At 35.2% G+C, this 22,312-nt stretch overlaps 1 pseudogene; it reads left to right on the forward strand.

Annotated features, from left to right (window-relative positions):
- Positions 1-1,441: 1,441 nt before the first annotated feature.
- Positions 1,442-22,312, forward strand: LOC145592136 (serine carboxypeptidase-like 18; annotated as a pseudogene).

Below are 22,312 nucleotides of genomic sequence, written 5' to 3' on the forward strand. Positions count from 1 at the left end.
ATAATGGGCCAAATGAAGGGTTTGAGCTTATTAAAAATAAGGCTTAAATGCATGGAAAAAGGTTAACGGGCTAGAGTAAAAGGCTCCATGATATATTGCACAATAATTAATGGATCAAATTTCGCGGTGATGTAAGTTTACATCGTGCTTTATATTGGGGAGATACAATTTGGCGCCTATAATTATCAAGTAAACTTTTGTTAAATTAGTACAATTTGGCGCCTATAATTGCTCCATTTGATTCTGCACGATCTCCAAAGCACAAATTAAAACATCTATATCTTTATTTTTATACACGAAAAAATTATAAAAATGTGATATTAATAAAATATATAATGAAACAGATTTAACAAGACCACTCATGATCAACAGTAATTTATGTTCAAAGTTCTTAAAATTTTGACCCCAAAAATCATAATGGGACAAAAATAAAGGGACAGTGGGAGTGGAGAATCATTATGTATTTTCATAATATCACATTTCAAAAAGCTTATAAAAAATTACTGTCAAAATGTGTATTGGATGTATGAAAGTCAAAGTGATTACTTATTTAATACTTCCGCTGTTTTTTTTTTTAATTGACACCTTTCTATTATCACGCTTTCCAACTCATGTTTTTAACGATTAATACGGAGTATCTCTAATTATCAACATTGTAAAATTATAAAAAGTAGATATTAATAAAATATACATTGAAACGATTCAAACAAGATCCCACATGAATATGTTTTATCGTATATATAAAGCACAAAAGCGAGTTAAAGCGTATTGCGTGAATACTGTAAAAGTCAAACGGTGTCAACTTAAAAAAACCGAAGGAAGTATAAAGAGAGTACCTAGTTTTCACTCAAAAACTCATGTGGTTGCAAAGTATTATCATTTCACACGTCATCTCCTTTGTCACATACTCTCATATCTTCAGATACGTATAAATTGTATGATTGAACGACAAAATATCGATAGTTTAGTAGTATTCTCGAATCGTTAGTGTTCTAAAATTAACTCATTACTTTGTAAATCGGCTAAGTAAGCTCTCATTATTGTGTGAGCTAAGCAGCCAAAAAGTTTAAAAGATCCAAAACATCATATGCAAGTTTTTTTGTCATCTAAGAAAATAGCCCATGTGTTTATTTTAAATAATAAGGCCAACCAAAATTGAACTTAACATTTATAATGACATAATCGAGCAATGTATTTATAAGTTTGTTACGATACCATATCAAATTCTACATCAATTTCTACGCATGTTAGCAAAGTTGTTGCTTCAAATTTCAAATTCTACTAGTTTTAGCAATTCAAGCTAAACCTTCCCAATACAAGTTGAAATAACTCTCTATTTAAAACAAAACAAATGCAATAACAAGTGTATATATAAGTTACAAAACACCATATAATATTTACAAAACTCTAAGATCAAATTGTAAAACTAATAACAAAATCAATGAGTATTTCAAACATTAGCTTCTTCGTTATCTTCCAACTGTTGGGTCTTACTCTATGGCTGTTGAATTCTCATGCTACTGTTGTTCACTCTCATAAGGTTGAATATTTGCCCGGGTTCGATGGCCCTCTTCCTTTCTCGCTCGAAACCGGGTAAGTCATCTTTAGCTAAACATTAATTAGTGCATTCAATAATACATTTATTGTACGTGTGTGGGGAATATTTCAAGCATTACCCCAAACTTGAACCCCATTGTGATCATACACTTAAGCATGGTGGAGTCCAAAGGGAAGGAAGCTAGAGCAAAAGAGTCGCCAACAAGTTTTAGGAACTTGTAAACCGTTCACAAGGTGAAGGTTACACCCCTTAACGATCCATGAGATCGTTAACTCCAATAGGTCTGGAACCATGACTGGTGTTCGGGGATGAAGGTACAAATCCAACCTAAAAGAGATTGAACCTGCCCTAATAATAGGCCTCTACTTTATTCTACTCGTACTAATGTGCGCTTTCCGACTAACATAAAAACAACAGATTAACCCTAAACCTGTTTATCTATGTTGGTTGAATATTAATGCACAAACAAACTATTATTGGCGATCACTTGAATTATAATCATATTAGCCTAAACAAGATTATTAATTATCTTATTAAGCGTGATTACAAGTACAAATTCCCTTTAAACATTCATAAAAGGCGTGATCAAGCAATAACAATAAGAAAATATATCAAGCAACATAATAATAATAATAATCATCATTATAATCATAATCTCAATCTTAAAGCATAATAATATTAGCAAGATCCTAGGCATGATACTAACAAGATTAATAACAAACCCTAGCATGTCACTAAATAATAAAAATCAAAGCTTTATTCCTAACATGATACTAACATGATATTAAGAAGGAAAATAGGAAGCATCCTAGAAATCATAATTGATATAAGCAAATCACCCTAAATATCATACTAAGGAAAGCATCCTAACATGATACTAGGAACCAAAATAACAATCTTAACATGATTTCTATATCATAAGATCAATTAAACAATTAAAGTACTTACTTGGATGCCTCGTATTTCTTTCTAATAACAAAATACACACGTTAGTAACTTCAAGGAAAATATAAACAAACAATTAAATTAAATAATGGAAATAGGGATTTGGGACCAAACCCTCAGAAATATCAAACCTTTCACGTCTAGGGCGAAGGCAACTTCGAACTTGGCTAGGTGTGTCTAGATCTTGTGAATGCGGAATTTTGTTTGAGGGAAGGTTTAGAAAAAGAGAGAGAGTATCAAGAAATTCTTAATGAGAGTTGGTGATTTTTTGATGATTGAAAACGAAGGTTTAAGGACCCTATTTATAATGAAAATCAGTCGGAATATGATAAAAAAGGAATTAGAGTTTCAAGAGGAATAAAACACGACGCTGTCGCTGCAATAGCCCCTGTCACCAGGCGACAGCCTGTGGTGCGACGCTGCAGGCAGTTTTTCACACGTTCTCATATTTTGATAAAATTAAGCGTACGAGGGGAAAAACCGTGATTTTATTTAAAACACTTCTTTTATTCTAAATAAAACTCAAAAAACTCAATTATCAATGCTAATCACATTAGGATTCAAAAGAACCTTCTAGAAGATTCTAGAAGACTATAATCAATCCTAATTGCATTAGGAATCATAAATCATAATGGGCCCTCCTCTAGATCATTGGGCCGCATATAAAGGTCAAACCGGGCCCAGTTTAGTAATTTGGCCATAACTTCCTCATTATTCATCGGAATTGGGCTTATAATATATCATTGGAAAGCTTTTTTCGAGCCCAATCTAACTACACTATTATTGGACCTTTGTCATGGACCAAACTAAACTGGATTGGCTATTTTCATAAAATAGGTTTTCGAAAACAGAGAGAAAGAAAAGAAATAAAAACTAACCGCAACACTAGACTTTCCACACTTTCACTTCATTCGATTATGATTCGACGTGAAAAGTATTCATCACCGGGTTCAGTTTTGGGGAGACACAAATGGGTGTCTTCAGAAGCCCTTACTTTGACTAAGTTTGGAGAAACGCAAGTTCCAAAAACGAAAGTCAAAGTAGCGATAGGGACGGAGAATGATTCAGAACGTTCTGCGATCCTAAATCATTCTTGTAACACCGATACCTGCAAACTAGCGTTAGTTAAAACAGATAAAAGAGTTAAGAAACACGTATCTTGCACCGTCGAGCACACGTCTCTGGGAGTAACTAGTTTGTTGCTGCATTTGCTGTTGTGACAACCTTCCACATGCTAGGGAATGTCATCTTGCTGTTTTGATGCTCACTCGTCTCTGAACATAGAGCTTTTTTTTGATATGTCCATGCGTCTCTGAATAATGAGCTTCTTTTTTGTTTGATGATCATCCTTAAGCTAGGGGATACCGCCTGAAGACTGCTACGCTTGTAATTGCCTCCAATTTCTGCTGTGATAGTTTTCTGCAAGATAGAGAACACTATCGAAGATTGCTTCGCTTGAAACGATCTTCTATCGCCTTGTGACCATCTTCCGCAAGCTAGGGAACATGATCGAAGATAACTTCTCTTGAAATCACCTCTAGTTGTTTATGACAACCCTCCGCAAGTTAGGGAACGTCGTCGACCAATGCTGCTACATCTCGAGCCTTTTCCTTGAATCATAGTGACGACCTTCCCAATCATAGCAAAAGTCATCGAAGACCGCCTCATCACAAACCGCTCTTCTCAAATCTTAATGACAACCTCCACAATCTTAGCGAATGCTGTCGAAGACCGCCTATCTCGTGCTATCTTCTCAAATCTTGGTGACAACCTCCACAATCTTAGCGAACGCTGTCGAAGATCGCCCATCTCGTGCTATCTTCTCAAATCTTGGTGACAACTTCCACAATCTTAACGAACGCTGTCGAAGATCGCCCATCTCGTGCTATCTTCTCAAATCTTAATGACAACCTCCACAATCTTAGCGAATGCTGTTGAAGATAACTTCGCTTGGAGTCATCCTCAGTTGTTACGATAATGTTCCAAAGAAAATTACAAAAGACCAACGCTTGTCGATCTTAAAGCTCGCTTGAACTTTGTTGTTGCAAATTTTTTTTTTGCTGTAATTTCCACGGTGCCAATACGTCGGCGCATTTTTGCTGTTTGTGAACCATTACGTCGGTGCCTTCTGCTGCTCGTGAACCATTATGTCGGTGCCTTTGCGATGAGCCAATGTTTAGGCGCTTTAAGCTAAGTGAGACAATCTTTCATTAGGTCGATCACCTACTGTGATTATAATCGAGCCGATTACTTAATCATGTCAAATTGCTTATAGGGGCTAACTGGCGTACCAAGGAACCCGAAATTGCCGCATAAGGTCCACATAGTCACTTATGAGGGCCATGTATCCTGTCGCCGCACCGGCGCACGCTAGAACATATTGTCACCGCGTTCTCGCTCTGTCGCCGGTCGACAGATGTTTTCGCCAGGCGACATCCTTATCCTCTGGCGCTGGAGTCGGGTCTTCCTTATTTTGCTCTTGCTGCTGCTGTTCGTTGCTCGGTTTCGCTCCGAACTTTGAACTTAGTCGTTTCCTTTCAACCAAATCTGTTCAAATATTTTGTAAATTCAAGCTCTTCATCTATAGTTTACTGATCTATGTAAATCCTCTCATCTTGGAAGAATCTCATGTGTCATATTCACGGTTTTTTGAAAAAATCTGGGAATGTTCTTGCTTGCTGGGATGCACCTGCATTTATATTTTGAACTATAGGACTTTGCTTATCTTTATTTAGGGTTGACCTAAGACTTAGTGTTGCTTGACTCATTGACTTGACATGACTCAAGGTGAGTTGACACATGTGACTCATGACTCGTGTGTGCATTGTATCGGGATGTGCTTGACTCAAAATGCGAAAAAGAAAAAATTCAAAAAATTTCCGTCATTTTTGTGGAGGGTACCGACTTTCTCTCGAAAAAGAAAGGCACAAAAAGGAAGAAGTTTTTGATGGTGCATGTTGAATGAGCTTAGTCAAATGTTGTTTGATACTATCTCTCAAGGTGCAAGGATTCATCCTAGGCTATCTCAATTGTTGACTCAATGATGAAAGTATTTGGGTAACTTAGGCACGGAGGCTAAGCACTTCGTACTTTGTGATGCAATGATGAGTGATGAGTGATTTTGTTATGACAAAGTATGCTTTAAGATTTCATGACAAAGGGTTCCTAAGGAAAGGACTATTTGGTCATGTATCTGTGATGTGTGTGATAGTGACACTAAGGTTAGGCTGCAAAGACTAAGTGTATGGAAAAATATTATTTTTAGAAGAGTCAAATAGTGGTGACTCTTAGGCTAGGTAAGCTAATGATGTAAGGATCAAGCCCCCAAGTCTAGCTTTAAGTAGATAGGGATGAGCATAGGATATCCCTTGTATGATCATGATGTGTGAATGTGAATGTGAATGCGAATGCATTTTATTACGGCCGCACCTCAATGTGAGGTTGCCTACGTATCTGTTAGGAATTAGGCCGAATGTAGCTCTAGCCGAACCTCACACAAGTGTGTGTATACCTCAAAAAGGTATTTTTAAGGGTTGTAACGTGGTTAGGCTAAAGGTTATAGAAGAAAAGGATAAAGGCTCAAGACCCTAGATAAACCCCCAAGGTGTGCAACCTTGCTTTTGAATCTTTGTATTTGTATGCTTGAGGTTTCCTCACTTTTGATCTATTTTATTTTATATTTTTTTGCTCTCTTTTTTGCTTTTGCATTTTTCATTTTTGAATATTTTCTATAAGTGTGGGCAATCCCGATCATGCGGTCTATCACTCACTTGGCATTAATGTTTCTCAGGCACGGTACCGAGCACTCGATAAGAGACGCAATCTGAGACGTGTTCATATCAAAGACGTGTTCATGTCAAAGACATTGGTACACTTGCCCTTTTGTAGACTTTATTATTTCTATTTTGCTATTTTAATCTTTTGAATCACTCAAGCTTTTGTTCTTTGAAAATTGCATAAGTTACACACCATCCCATCCTAAGGTTAGGTAGATGTGGGTTGAAGAAAGAAAGGTCAATCGTTAGATGAGGCTCAAAGTGGTTTATCAAAAAAGGATTGCATATTTGAAGGGGGAAAGGAGATATAATGTGGCTATAAGGGGTGCCTCAAATCATTGGTATACCTTGTGCTTAGTTCGACAACGATTTCTTTTTTTTTAACACGATGTAATGATCATATGCGAGGAAATAAATGCCCATTTTATTAAAAGGGAAAAACAAAAATCTACAAAGTATATCTAAGGAAAAATAGAAGGTGTCTATGATAGACTTATTGGGGGAAGGGATAAATAAAAGAAATAGAAAAAGTGGTCATGAAATCTTGTCGTTGAAGCTCGCCTCTTGTCTTGTATCGTTTGCTTTATCATCACTCGCTCTTCTTGCTGGCTGGAGGTATGGGAAGCTTGTTATTATCGATTAAGTATTGGATGGCCTCTTTTAGCTTCCAACAGCTCTCAGTAGTATGACCCCTACCTTGATGGTACTTGCAATGTGAACTTGGGTTCCAACTAGGCAATCTTTTTTCGGGCGCGGGATCTTGAATAGGTCCAATGGGAGTAAAGAGTCCCTTGGCATGGAGTCAATCCAACGCAGCATCATAGCTCATCCCAATAGGAGTGAAATCTTTCCTTAGTTGTTTTTTAGACCCTTGGTTATACATGACTAAGACTTCATTGAGATCAAAGGTACTAACATTGTTACTAGAGTGGGCGTTTTCGAAAAGAAGGATTGTCGTTCTTCTTTCCTTTCCAGCCACTGTTGTTGATATTGTTAGTAGCTTTTTGCTTTGCAAGGTCGTTTTAAATATTAATTCCAATGTCATAGACAGCCTTAAAGGTATTCAAGTTTTGATACTTGAGATGTTTAGAATATTTTTCCTGAAGGTTCTTTACGAACAATCTCACGGATTCTTTTTCAGTCGGTACCTCAATCATCTTAGCAGAGGTTTCCCTCCATTTATTAAAGAAAAAAGTAAAACCTTCATTTTCTTTTTGTTTAAGTATCTCAAGTTCCCTATGATCAGTTTCAAATTAAATATTACACTTGTACCTATCAATAAAAGCATTTACAATGGCATCCCAAGTAGAGGTTTTCTCCTTGTCAAGGGAAAAGAAACATTGTTGGCACACAGTTTCGAGTGATAAAGAAAACAATGTATGAAAATTTTTCTTATCTATCCCCTTAATATTCATTATTGTTTCAAACGCTCTTAAGCGGAAATAAGGGTTATCTGTTGCCTTGAACTTAGGGATGTCACTGGCATTGAACTTCTGTGGAAGAAGCTCCTTGTCCACCGAGACCCCTTACGAGCTAATGCCCTGGAATCTATAGTCATTGGATATTTTGCTCAAACTCTCTTGCATGAGCTCCATTTGTTGTTGCTTTACAGGGTCATTGATTTGAAGGGTTAAGGCCTTCAACACCTCAGTCACGATGGCCATTTGTTTCTTAAGCTCATTGACTTCTTCTTGACTCGCCATTATCTTCTTAGCTTTTCTTTTCCGACTGACTGGTTTATCAAAAAGTTGAACTTGAACGAAGAGGTTGTCCTTGATTAAACGCCCTTCCTTTCTTGACCACGCGCTGTGGGAAGGAGAGTTAAGGGTAAGTTTTTCATTTTTGACTCAAGCTCTATTCAACATGCAATAGATGGGAAGAGATCATGGAAGAAAGGGGAGAATGATAGGTATGAAAAAGTATGTAGAGAGTGAAAAAATGATGTATATGGGAATATATGGAAGAATTTAGGAATAAAGTGGACCATCAACTCAAATGACGGAAAGGACGCGCATACAAGACTCTCTAGACATGGTCAAAATGTGACATATTAGGTGTGTGCTTTAGTAGTGAGTGTAGGTGACATGTTTTGACTCTTGTGTAAGACCATGGGACTAAGTGCCTAGACTCAATTAAGGACTAAACAAGGGTACTGTTATTAATAAAATAATCGAACTGATTAGCAAACTGTTTAATTAGACTTGTCGTGATGACTCGAGCAAAATCCTGAACTGTCGCCAAAGCAATAGCACTGTCGCCGCCCGCTGCAGTGCAGCGCCTGACGACAGGGTTGTTGCTCGGCGTTGCATAGCAGCGTGTGGCGCTGCAGCCCACATTTTTGCGCCATTACTGGAGTATTAATCTGGGACTGCTTTCAGTATTTTTACTCTCCGGGACAGGCCTAAAATCGTACTAAGTCAATTCTGATTAATTTATTAAACTTTGATTACCCAAATTAATTAATTAATTAATAAGGCAAAATCCTTTTGGTCATTAATTAATTTATTTAGACTTAATCACAAGTCAAACAAACGGTTAGGAAAACACACATAGAGTATGCACAAGCAAAGAATGCACAAGTAGTCACAATATGATGTAATGAGTTTGCAACCTAACCATGGCTCTAGTTCTCTAAAGTTCGGGATATGGGTTAGTTAAAGAGGGTCCATGGTTATGAGTCCTGATGCACCGCGCGGAAGCCTTACCTTTGGAAGGGTTGGCGCGGGTGGATGGGACCCCGCGAGTTAAACTCGCTTCCATGGTTTGGTGAATTCAACATTCTCGGATGTACCCTTTATTGCTCAGAGCGTTCAATCAAGTAGATGGAGCATGAATTCCCAGAGGGTTATGTCCATATGTAGAACACATATGGGTTTCAGAAAAGTGAGAAAAACTCAATCAGGAAGTAGAATCGAGCCAACAGTGCTAGAACTGGTCAAAATTAGAACTCATATTTCTGGCTCGGTATTAGAAGAATGCAGCGCCAGCCAACAGAGACTGTCGCCGGGATATAGTCCTGTCGCCTGGCGACAGAATTGTCGCTCGGCGATAGCGCCAAATCTTCGGCGATAGACTTTGTTTTCTAGACGCTAGTTCCTACATGCCTCAGCAGCTTTCTGTGTTTGTAAAATTTTCCAGTTTTTCGCAGCATTATTTCGGTTCTAGTTGTGAAAGATATTCCTCAAATTTCCTCGTGTAAAAAAATCCTATGTTTTTTGACTCATTACGGATGGTCTTTCCAATGAGAACCTTTTTTATGCATATGACAATAATGTTAATCAAAATTACGCACATGAAATACTTAGAACTTTTCGAGTCTCATCCACTCATTCTAAATTATTGCCAAAATAAATTTTAGGAATTAAAATAGAAATCCTCCCCTGTGGAGTCGCCAAAAACTGTGGGGAATATTTCAAGCATTACCCCAAACTTGAACCCCATTGTGATCATACACTTAAGCATGGTAGAGTCCAAAGGGAAGGAAGCTAGAGAAAAAGAGTCGCCAACAAGTTTCTTCGCTTCGGGGACGGAGGTCCTACGGTAGGTAACAGCAGGCACAAGCAACTTGACCGAAGGGGACAGCGCTTCTACTCTTTCACCGCACCGAGGAGCCGCTCGCAGCGAGAAGCAAGGGATGTCGTGGGAACTTGTAAACCGTTCACAAGGTGAAGATTCGCCCCTTAACGATCCATGAGATCGTTAACTCTAATAGGTCTGGAACCATGACTGGTGTTCGGGGATGAAGGTACAAATCCAACCTAAAAGAGATTGAACCTGCCCTAATAATAGGCCTCTACTTTATTCTACTCGTACTCATGTGCGCTTTCCGACTAACATAAAAACAACAGATTAACCCTAAACCTGTTTATCTATGATGGTTGAATATTAATGCACAAACAAACTATTATTGGCGATCACTTGAATTATAATCATATTAGCCTAAACAAGATTATTAATTATCTTATTAAGCGTGATTACAAGTACAAATTCCCTTTAAACATTCATAAAAGGCGTGATCAAGCAATAACAATAAGAAAATATATCAAGCAACATAATAATAATAATAATCATCATTATAATCATAATCTCAATCTTAAAGCATAATAATATTAGCAAGATCCTAGGCATGATACTAACAAGATGAATAACAAACCCTAGCATGTCACTAAATAATAAAAATCAAAGCTTTATTCCTAACATGATACTCACATGATATTAAGAAGGAAAATAGGAAGCATCCTAGAAATCATAATTGATATAAGCAATTCACCCTAAATATCATACTAAGGAAAGCATCCTAACATGATACTAGGAACCAAAATAACAATCTTAACATGATTTCTATATCATAAGATCAATTAAACAATTAAAGTACTTACTTGGATGCCTCGTATTTCTTTCTAATAACAAAATACACACGTTAGTAACTTCAAGGAAAATATAAAACAAACAATTAAATTAAATAATGGAAATAGGGATTTGGGACCAAACCCTCAAAAATATCAAACCTTTCACGTCTAGGGCGAAGGCAACTTCGAACTTGGCTAGGTATGTCTAGATCTTGTGAATGCGGAATTTTGTTTGAGGGAAGGTTTAGAAAAAGAGAGAGAGTATCAAGAAATTCTTAATGAGAGTTGATGATTTTTTGATGATTGAAAACGAAGGTTTAAGGACCCTATTTATAATGAAAATCAGTCGGAATATGATAAAAAAGGAATTAGAGTTTCAAGAGGAATAAAACACGACGCTGTCGCTGCAATAGCCCCTGTCGCCAGGCGACAGCCTGTGGTGCGGCGCTGCAGACATTTTTTCACACGTTCTCATATTTTGATATAATTAAGCGTACGAGGGGAAAAACCGTGATTTTATTTAAAACACTTCTTTTATTCTAAATAAAACTCAAAAAACTCAATTATCAATGCTAATCACATTAGGATTCAAAAGAACCTTCTAGAAGATTCTAGCACTACTAAAATTCGGCTAAATTGCGACCGTTTTTTTACGACCGTCTGAAAATCGGTCGCAAAATATGAAATTTGCGACCGTTTTTTATGCGGTCGCAATCTTACGACTGCTTTGACAACGGTCGCAAATTTGCGACCGTTTTGCGACCGTTTTTAACCTTTTAGACGGTCGCTACGATGTTTGAACAATTAAAAATAATTCTAAATTAAAATAAATCGTTTGCGACCGCCAAAGACGGTCGTAAATGTTATAATCTGCGACCGTCACAGAGACGGTCGTAAATTTCATAATCTGCGACCATCAAAGGCGGTCGGAAATGTCATAATCTGCGACCGTCAAAGAGACGGTCGTAAATTTCATAATCTGCGACCGTCAAAGGCGGTCGTAAATGTCATAATCTGCGACCGTCAAAGAGACGGTCGTAAATGTCATTATTTGCGACCGTCAAAGACGGTCGCAAAAAGCTTTTTTTTATATAAAAAAATTCGGGTATATAACTACACCCATCTCACTCCAACCCTAATTAACTAACCTCACGCCGCTCCTCTTTCTCTTTCCTCTCCTCTCTTCTTTTTCTTTCCTCTGAATCTCTAATTTACTTCCTCTTATCTCTCTCCTCTCTGTTTCCTCTCTTCCCTTCACCGATTTTTGCCACCATCTTTCCCCCGCCACCATATTTCCTCCACCACAATCTTCACTGGCTCTCCTCCTCCTTAAAGGAAAACGACCGCGGGCGGTTTTATTGGCGAGTTCGGGTTCGATTTTCTCAACAAGTACATTTAATGGTTTTTAAGGTGGAATTCGACCATGAAAAGTCTAAATCTAGACTTTTTTATGGCCGAATTTGGCCTTATTAAACCAAATTTGAGGTGAAATTCAAAGTTTGAGGTATGTTTTCATGTTTTTGATTTATTTTTTGTTTCATTTTTGTTATTTTCGTTTAATTTTTGGTTGATTTTCGTTTCGTTTTTGGTTGTTTTGTTTGATTTTTGTTGTTTGTTTTTAGTTTTAGTGGGTTTGATTTTGTTTTTGTTGATTTTTGGGTCTGATTTTTGGGTAATTTTCGTTTAGTTTTTGGTTAATTTTTGTTTCGTTTTTGGTTGTTTTGTTTTTGTTGTTTGTTTTTGGCCTAGTTTGTTTTAGTGGGTTTGATTTTGTTGATTTTTTGGTTTGATTTTCGAGTAATTTTGGTTTAATTTCGTGGTTTAATTGTCATTAATTTTTGGGTTTGATATTTAAAGTGAAATTGTTTGATTTTTGTTATTTTTAGATTTGTTTTTCGTTAATTTTAGTTGGTTTAATTGGGTTTTATTTTCATAAATTTTGTTGAGGGTGGCTTTTGTTGTGGCCGATTGGGGTTTTTACAGCAAAGGGTTGGGGTTTTCACGGCAAAGGGATGGAGATTATGGTGGTTGGGTGATATTTACGAGGTGGCTGGTGGTGTTTTAAGGTGGGTAAAGGTGTTTTAGGGTGGGTAAAGGTGATGAGGCAGGCTGCATTCACAGGAAAGTGGGTGCGGCTTTTTTTTGTTTTTTTTAAACTCTTTGCGACGGCCTTAAGCGGTCGCTAATTTCCAGATTTGCGACCGCTTCGTATGCCGGTCGCAATTATATATATTTGCGACCGTCGTCCAAGCGGTCGTTGAAAATATAAAAACGGTCGCAAAAAAATTTGCGACTGTCAAACGGTCGTAATTTATTTTTTTTGCGACCATAAGAATAACGACCACCACGTTACGACCGTTGACGGTCGCAATTAAGTTCTGTGACCGTTTTTGCTATTTTCAACGACTGTCAGAGGCGGTCGCAATTTGGCTAAATTTTAGTAGTATAGAAGACTATAATCAATCCTAATTGCATTAGGAATCATAAATCATAATGGGCCCTCCTCTAGATCATTGGGCCGCATATAAAGGTCAAACCGGGCCCAGTTTAGTAATTTGGCCATAACTTCCTCATTATTCATCGGAATTGGGCTTATAATATATCATTGGAAATCTCTTTTCGAGCCCAGTCCAACTACACTATTATTGGACCCTTGTCATGGACCAAACTAAACTGGATTGACTATTTTCATAAAATAGGTTTTCGAAAACAGAGAGAAAGAAGAGAAATAAAAACTAACCGCAACATTAGACTTTCCATACTTTCACTTCATTCAATTATGATTCGACGTGAAAAGATTCATCACCGGGTTTGGTTTTGGGGAGACACATTTGGGTGTCTATAACGTGTAGTACTCCATATCTAAATACTATTTTTATCCCCTATTTGCCATCCATTTAACACATGTTAAAGTAGTATACATGATCAAAATTGCAGGACAAATAGTGAACTAAATTAGTTTATATGGATATGGTCCTCCAAATCAAATTAGGGCCATGTGCTAATTATAAACTTAGGATTTTTTAGATTTTAACACCACAAAAAGTCATAAAATGGATTTTTACACTACCAAAAAAAAAAATCTTTTATTTTAATACCACGAAATTTCAAAAAAATGCGTTTTACCACCACTTAACTTGTTTATGGATGAAATCCGTTAATAGGGTCCACATTGCTTACGTGTCAACATATTATTTAAAGAAAATAATAAAAAAAAAACAAAAACCCTAAACTAACCAGCCACCCCATTCCCACCGCCGGCTGGGCGGCGCCAGCCACGGCCCCACCAAACACCCCCGTTCCTAGCCAAATTTGCCGAATTGTACGCCCCCTCCCTTCCCCCCTCACTAAAATCGACAACCTTGCCCCAATGGCCACCAAAAACGGGTGGTCGTTTTTCGAACTACCCAAAACCGCCACAAAAAACGGGTTCTAAGGGTCGAAAACGACCGATTTATGGTCGAGATCGATCACTTAGGCCCTAAATTGGTCGCTTTCGACCGTTAGTGGCCGTTGATTGTTGTCGATTTAGGGTGGTTTGAAAAACGACCGCCTATTTTAAGCGGCCGTTGGGAGGTTTTGTTAGTTTGGGGAAGGGAAAGGGAGGGGATGGAGTTTGTGGCGGCTAGGGCTGGGAACGAGAGTGTTTATGTGGGGTAGCAATCGGTGCGCCTTGCCAGCGGTGGGAATGGGGTTGGCTGGGTTAGTTTAGGGTTTTTTTTTTTTTTTAATTTTTCTATTTTTAAAACTATTAATATAATGACACGTGGTACAATGAACCCCACTTAACGGATTTTTGGATGGCAACCATTAGGTGGTGGTAAAATCAAATTTTATAAAAAATTTGTGGTATTAATTTTTTTTTTTTTTTTTTTTGTAGTGTTAAAAACCACTTTTCCATTTTTTTTTTTTGTGGTGTTAAAATTCAAAATTTCCTATAAACTTAGGCCAATTAAATTCATATACCTCCAATAAAATGTTGTAGTGAACGTTTTCTAGATGTACAAAGTACTTTTACTAGATTGAGGCCCTTAAAAATTTTGGGCCACGTGTGTTTTGGGCATGGACATGCCAACAACTTGGCTTGACTTTTAAGATAACTTGAGCCCAATTTTTTGTTATGATATTTGATAGGTACGTTGGAGTGGATGAAGAAGAAGAGGCTCAACTATTTTACTATTTCTTTGAGTCCGAAAACAATCCAAAACAAGATCCGGTGATTCTCTGGCTAACCGGAGGCCCTCTTTGCTCTGCAATGTCTGCCATCCTCTATGAAATAGGTACTCCATAACCTAAATGGCTTACTCATCATATTGCCGATTAGGATGCAACTTCATTTTGAGATCCGTTAATGAGCTTCTCTCTTGTATGTTTTTACTTTATAATAATCGAGATAACTAAAGTTTTTTGAATTTATTAGGGGGCGTTTGGTTGGGGGGTTTCAGGAAAGGGAATGGGAATGATTCCGTTTGTTGTCGTTTGTTTATCAATTTCTATCATTCCCTTTACCCCTTTTTATTTTTGACTTAACCCAAAAACCCTCTACTCTCATTCCCTACGCCCCTACACTTTCCCATTCCCATTCCCCCCTCACTACCCATCACTCAATCAGTCTCTCTCTTCTCTTAACCCTAAAAACTCCCATAGCCGTCACCTGAAGTCTGACCTCCGGCCACCACAACAGCGACCGGAGAACTTACACTGGCGACGACCTCCGACGGAAAAGGTACAACGGCCAGCGACTTCGACCGGCGACTTCATGCTCCTGATTTTTTTTCTTCAATTTTTATAGCTTAATCAACTCTTTTTTTGTTCTTTTTCATGAACTGTTGAAGAAACTACAATTATTATTCTTGAACTATTGTGTGTAATTGATGTTTACTGCTGCTTATTTCTTCAAGGTTTGTATTTTAATTTTTTTTTTTGAATTTTGGGGAGGACGAACTGGTATTTCTTCAACTTTTTTTTTAATTTTTTTTTTAATTTTTGGGAAGACCGGCTTGCTGCTATACTTTCTTCACTTTTTTTTTATTTTTTATTTTTTTATAATTTTTGGGGAGGACGACAATTTGCTAATTTGATCTGGATATATTGATAATTTGATATGGATATAATATGTATTTGGAATTATATTTTAATTTTTTTTTGCTTAATTTTTTTGTCATTTTATAAGAAAATATGATACAGGTTTATCATATTTTTTTCATAACCAGTTCTTCAATTTTTATTTCATGAAAAAACAGGTTTATAATAGGTTATCATTGGGAAAAATAAAAAGGAATTTAAAAACTCATACTTTGATTCCCTGGCTTGAACCAAACAGTCACAAAGGAAATCAATGAACAGTTCATTCCGTTTCATGGACACAACCAAACAACCAGGCTAAATCAGGGTCAACTCATTCCATCATTCCATTCCGATTCCCCTGAGCGAACCAAACGGCCCCTTAGTCTCTTTTGAACCATACATTAACTATAGTAAATGCGGCAAAGTAAACCCTTTTATTCTTGACAATGAATGAAAAACATACGATTTATCATTTATATCTAATTTTGCTTACCTATATACAACTTGAATGTTTAAGACCTATACAACTTGAAGAGGTGGATAATGTTGAGACTATACCCAAATTTTTCTTGAGGCAATATGCATGGACTAAGGTAAACTTTCATTACTTATTTTTATCTAACTACAAATAAAATTTTCTCTTGGCTTTCATATGTTATTTATATTTGCACTTGCACAACAAAAATTAAAAAAAAAATTAAATAAAAAAAGAGGGGATTATCATTTTTTTTCTTGTTTGCATTGTGACAATTGAAATCCCAAGATTGCAAGCATACTCTTTGTGGATTTTCTTGCGGGTGCTGGCTTCTCTTATGCTGAAACATCTCGTACCAATTACTCTTGGGATTTCAAGGCATCTCATAACATTAATCAATTTTTAAAAAAGGTGAAATTTGTACAATTTTCCTTTGGTGAATCGTTTACTCCCTTCATCTCTAAATGTTTTTCTATTGAACTTATTTTTTCATGTGAAATTGTAAAATATTATTATCTAGATAAGATAATTTTTTTTATAGATTATCGGAATAGTTTATGTTAAGTTGCATTAAGTATGATATATTATTTAGACTAGTGTAGATTTCTTTTTAATGAACACAATTATGTTAAGCAATCTATTTGTGTTATAATCAAATGCAGTGGCTGCTCAATAATCCATAATTCCTTTCAAATCCTCTATACCTTGGAGGTGACTCATACACAAGATTTACTCTTCCCCTATACTTTATAGACATGGTTTATGGTAAGTTACACTAATATAAATAAAAGTTATGGTATGTATTTTTTGTTGCTGACATAACTTTCTCCGTGCTAATTTGTGTGTAGATAATGAAAGAGGGGCACTACCATTCCTAAATCTCAAGGTTAATACTTATTATTCCTTTTTGTTTCCCAATTATATTATTTGTACTAGATTAGCCTCGTGTGATGCACGGTTTTAACAAATAAAATTGTAGTGTTGAACTCGCATATACAAATAATCTTCTCGATTGAGGCGTTAGATAACTAATTAATATATTACTTAAAATTATACTCCGTATTAAGTTTATGCATGACAAAATCTCACATCAATCGGGTAATTAATGTTAATTTTACTTTAATATTTTCACATTTTTGCCATAAATAAAATTATAAGCCTATGTTGATAAGTGATATATTACTGTAGACACCCAAATGTGTCTTCCCAAAAACCAAACCCAGTGATGAATACTTTTGCGTCGAATGATTATCGAATGAGGTGAAAGTGTGAAAAGTCAAGTGTTGCGGTTGGTTTTTATTAAATTCTTTTTTTCTGTTTTCGAAAACAACTCTATTTTATGAAAACAGCCAATCCAGTTTAGTTTGGTCCACAACAAGGGTCCAATAATAGTGTAGTTGGATGGGGCTTGCAAAGAGCTTTCCAATGATATATTATAAGCCCAATTCCGATGAATAATGAGGAAGTTATGGCTAAAATACTAAACTGGGTCCGGTTTGATCTTTACTTACGGCCCAATGATCTAAGGGAGGGCCCAATATTAATTATTATTCCTAAAGTTATTAGAATAAATTATAGTCTTCTAGAATTCTCTAGAGGGTTCTCTTTAATCCTAATAGAATTAGAATTAATAATTATATTTTGATAAAGTTTTATTTGGAATAAAATATTATTTTATGGAAAATACGATTTCAGTTTCATACGGACTTCACAAATCGATTTTGATCCATATGTGGACTTCGTGTTGAAAGCGCGTAGAAATCCAGGCTGTCGCCAGACGACAGGCCTGTCGCCACGCGACAGACCCTGTCGCTACGTGACAAACCCTGTCGCCTGGCGACAAGGTCGGTTTTGCAGCGACAGCGTGGAGTTTTATTCCTTATCAAATTCTACATATTTTCGGACTGTTTTCTTATAAATAGGGTCCTGAATCTCCGTTTTTAATCATCTACAATCATCAATAATCAACAATCAATTTACAATCATCTATGCTCTCATCTCTCTAGCTCTTACAAAATTCCACATTCATTAGTACTAGACACACCTAGCCAAGTTCGAAGTTGCCTTCGCCCTAGACGTGAAAGGTTTGATATTTCTGAGGGTTTGGTCCTAAATCTCGATTTCAATTATTTAATTTGATTGTTTTGATTTATATCTTCCTTGAAGTTACTAACGCGTGTATTTTGTTATTAGAAAGAGGTACGAGGCATCAAGGTATGTAATCTTATTGCTCTATTCTTGTAGAAAGCATGTTTAAATTTGTCTAATTCCTAGTATCATGTTAGGATGTTATTATTGCTTTCTAATAGCATGTTTAGGGTGCCTTTTACTCTTTTCTAATAGCATGTTAGTATCATGTTAGGGATAAAACTCTGATCTTTAATGTTTAGTGACATGTTAGGGTTTGTTATTAATCTTGTTAGTATCATGCCTAGGATCTTGCTATTATATTTAAGATTTATTATTAACATGATTATAATGATGATTATGATGATTGTTATTATGTTGCTTGATGATTATTATTGTTATTGCTTATCACGCCTTTTATGCATGCCTAAAGGGAATTTGTACTATTAATCACGCTTAATAAGATAATTAATAATCTTGTTTAGGCTATATGATTATAATTCAAGTGATCACCAATAATAGTTTTATTTGTGCATTAAATTCAACCAACATAGATAAACAGGTTTAGGGTTAACCTAATGATTGCATGTTAGTCAGAAAGCGCATATGAATACCCTTAGTTGGTGATCTTCAGTATGAAAGTTATCTAGGTTTATGCGAGAGGACAAATTGCGTTAAAAGAACTTGTATTAGTATGTGGATATGCATTTTGTTACAAAACAATCGACTACTCCATCCCAATAAAGAGTCTGAGTATTAAACTTATTTTAATATTGATTTTGCAAATTATATATAGCTAACACTGTTCTACCACCTTTTCTTTTAGAAAGAAGGATATTTAGTTGCTAAACAGTGGATGAATTAGAAAAGTGTTCAAAAGGCTCTTCATGTTCGTGAGGTATCTGTGATGAGCATATAATTCAGCAATCTTCATGTTACACCCAAAAAATAAAACAAATAAAAAAAAATCTTAACTATTTTACTATATTATAGGAAACTACTGGAAATTAGATAAGATGTAGTTATAAATTCAACTATTCTTATGAGGTTCCAAATAGTGTTCCATACCACGAGGAAATAAGTGCCAAAGGCTTTCGATCACTCATATACAGGTTTGCATACATCTCATGTTTAAATTTGTGATCTCCTAACATTATGCTTAAATACTTTAATCATGTAACAATTTTGTTGATTTTATTGCTTAGTGGAGACCATGACATGATTGTCCCATTCCTGGGAACGCAAGCATGGATAAGATCCTTGAATTACTCAATTATTGATGATTGAAGAAAATGGCTGGTTGATGGCCAAATAGCCGGGTAAGATGCAAGTTTTCATCATTTTCTCTCTCTCTCATTTTTTTTTGGAGTGCAAAAATTACATATTAAAATTTTATTGGCTTACCATGTGATTCAAATAAGGATCAAGCATATGCAGTACCAGTAAAACTAGTATATATCCATTAGGTACATATTTTAGACTCGGGAAATTTTTTAAACAATATAATGTATACTTTTGCTTTTCAGAATAATTTACATATTTAATTTGAGTAAATTATCATATGATTAACTCTCTTCATTTTTTTTAAATGCATCGCTTTCTTATTGTGGGTGTTTTTTTTAAGGGTAATGCTATGCATATAAGCATTTAATATACTTCCTTTTTTAGTATTAAGTTGGGAATTTATCGATAATTTACGATTAAATCGGTGTAATAAATGTTTATTTATTGTCAATTCTTTCCATTTTTAGCTTCTTATGGGCTGCATATATCTTTTTCTTTTTTATTTTTTAAATGCATCACTTTTAGTAACTTTATACTATATTTTATTATTTCTCTCTTTTACTTTAAACCTACTTTAATTATTTTATCATTTATCTTTATTCCGTAGTCCCAACTTAAATAATACTGTAAAAAAATTTACTTTCTCTCACATACTTTTCTTTCATGGTCCCAATTTTACTTTTACTTTAATAAATTATTCATCCACTCACAATATAGTATTACTCTCCTAAAACTCCGCGCATCACCAAATAATGCATTTTTTTTATATATATAAAAAAAACGAAGGGAGTATTATTTTCATAAAAATAAGAAAGCCAAAAGGTATGTATTCCTTCCATCACTAATGATTGATAAAAAATAAAGAGTTTAACTACTCCGTAATATTTTTTGTTCTTGTCAAAAAATAAAAACTAATACATTTTTTGTTTTTCAACCATCTTAACATTAATAATTAAATCAAATAAAGAGTTTCAAACAAATTCTTTGTCAAATTCATTTATAAAGGATCTTACTATAAAGGAATATGCACATTTGATTAGAAGTTTTATGTATAAATAATTCCTAATAATCGTGAAAGATTCCATACTTTAGTAAATATGGATGAAATAATTCCACATATTATAAAGATATAAGCTTTGAAATATATAAGTTGTTTACTCATTTACTCCATGCCATTTCTTAATAGCTACAAATTATTCATTCATAGCATCAAAATAATCTATAACAAAGAAAATTTTATGTTTGTCACTTTCAAAGTTCATTTCTATGACCTCCTTTCTATTGTAAAGGAATTAAAACTAGAAAAATATAAAGGCCTAGATAAGTTGATACTTCCATTATCATAAATCATAATAATTCTAGGGTTTTATGCCTTTCTTGATACTAATCTCTTTTGTTGTTTGTTTATCTTTTGTTTTAAAATATGTTATTATGTACATATTTCATGATAAATATGATTTTTGTGTATTGTATATATATTGATTCTCTCTTTTAATGTAGCTTTACAAGAACATATGCTAATAGAATGACATTTGCCACCGTTAAGGTTAGTTTATGTAACTAACTTTTATAGATTATTACATAATTGAATGCAATGAAAATGAATTTATATATTGAGCAATTATTTTTCTCTTTTTTTTTATATAGGGAGCTGGACATACTGCTCCCGAGTACAAGCCAAAGCAATGTGCCTTCATGTTTAAGAGATGGATCCGAGGGGAAGCTTTATAATATTCTCACATTATAAAAATTTAAATTTATGAAATCTGTATTTTACTTCTCAATAATAAAAGCAAATAAGTCTTATTCATATGTATGATTTCCTCATAATCGATCTTAGGTCTTAAGTTGTTTACACCTTTTCATAATTCACAACTACATTTACAAACAATTCATTAGTCTTTGCGATTTGGAAAAGGATCATATACACTCCCTCCATCCTTATTTGCCCCATTACCAAAATATGGGTCAAACTTTGATAACTTTGACCATAAACTTAAGGAAATATAGTCATGTGAAATCTTGTTTGCTTCGTCTTATCGTGAATTTAATTAATATCAACTTTTTATAATTTTTACACGTATAAAAATTGAGATACAAACGTTTTAACACTTGTTTTATAGACCACGTAAAGTTAAATGAGGCAAAAATAAAGGGATAGAGGGAGTGGACATAAGTTAGCTAATTAGGTTCATTACAATTGATGTTTGCGTGCATTTTATTGATTAGTTGAATTCTAAAATATTTTAAATTAGTTGATTAAAGTAGTGCATGTATCTCAACCCCTGGTTACCTTTTTCATTTTATTTTAACACAAACTATTGGGTGCGACAAGCGGCAACCAATTGTTTATGCGTCAAACCTAAAAAAAACTACTAAGCTTTCGAATATGGAATATGTCAGAAGATGTCAGAAGATCTTCCTTACTCTTTCTTGCTCCTCCCAAATCCTACCACTTACCTCTCAAAATTCATCACCCCAAAACTACTAAGCTTTCGATTGCTGAAATATGGAAGATGTAGTAGTTCTACTTCTTCATTGTCAAAATCCCATATTTTTTCAAAAACTCCAACTTTCTTCCTTCAAATTTAGCCTCAAATCCGTTTTTTTGCTGTTTGAATTTCAGAATGACAGTGGTTTCCGGCTAGTAACTTCGGAAATTTCAACTGCACCGGTGTTAGTTACGATGGTGGTTGAAGTACAAATTTCAGATTTCGAAATTGAGCTCTAA

The sequence above is a fragment of the Chenopodium album genome, chromosome 18 (genome assembly GCF_948465745.1).
Source record: "Chenopodium album chromosome 18, dcCheAlbu1.1, whole genome shotgun sequence".
Classification (NCBI taxonomy): Eukaryota; Viridiplantae; Streptophyta; class Magnoliopsida; order Caryophyllales; family Amaranthaceae; genus Chenopodium; species Chenopodium album.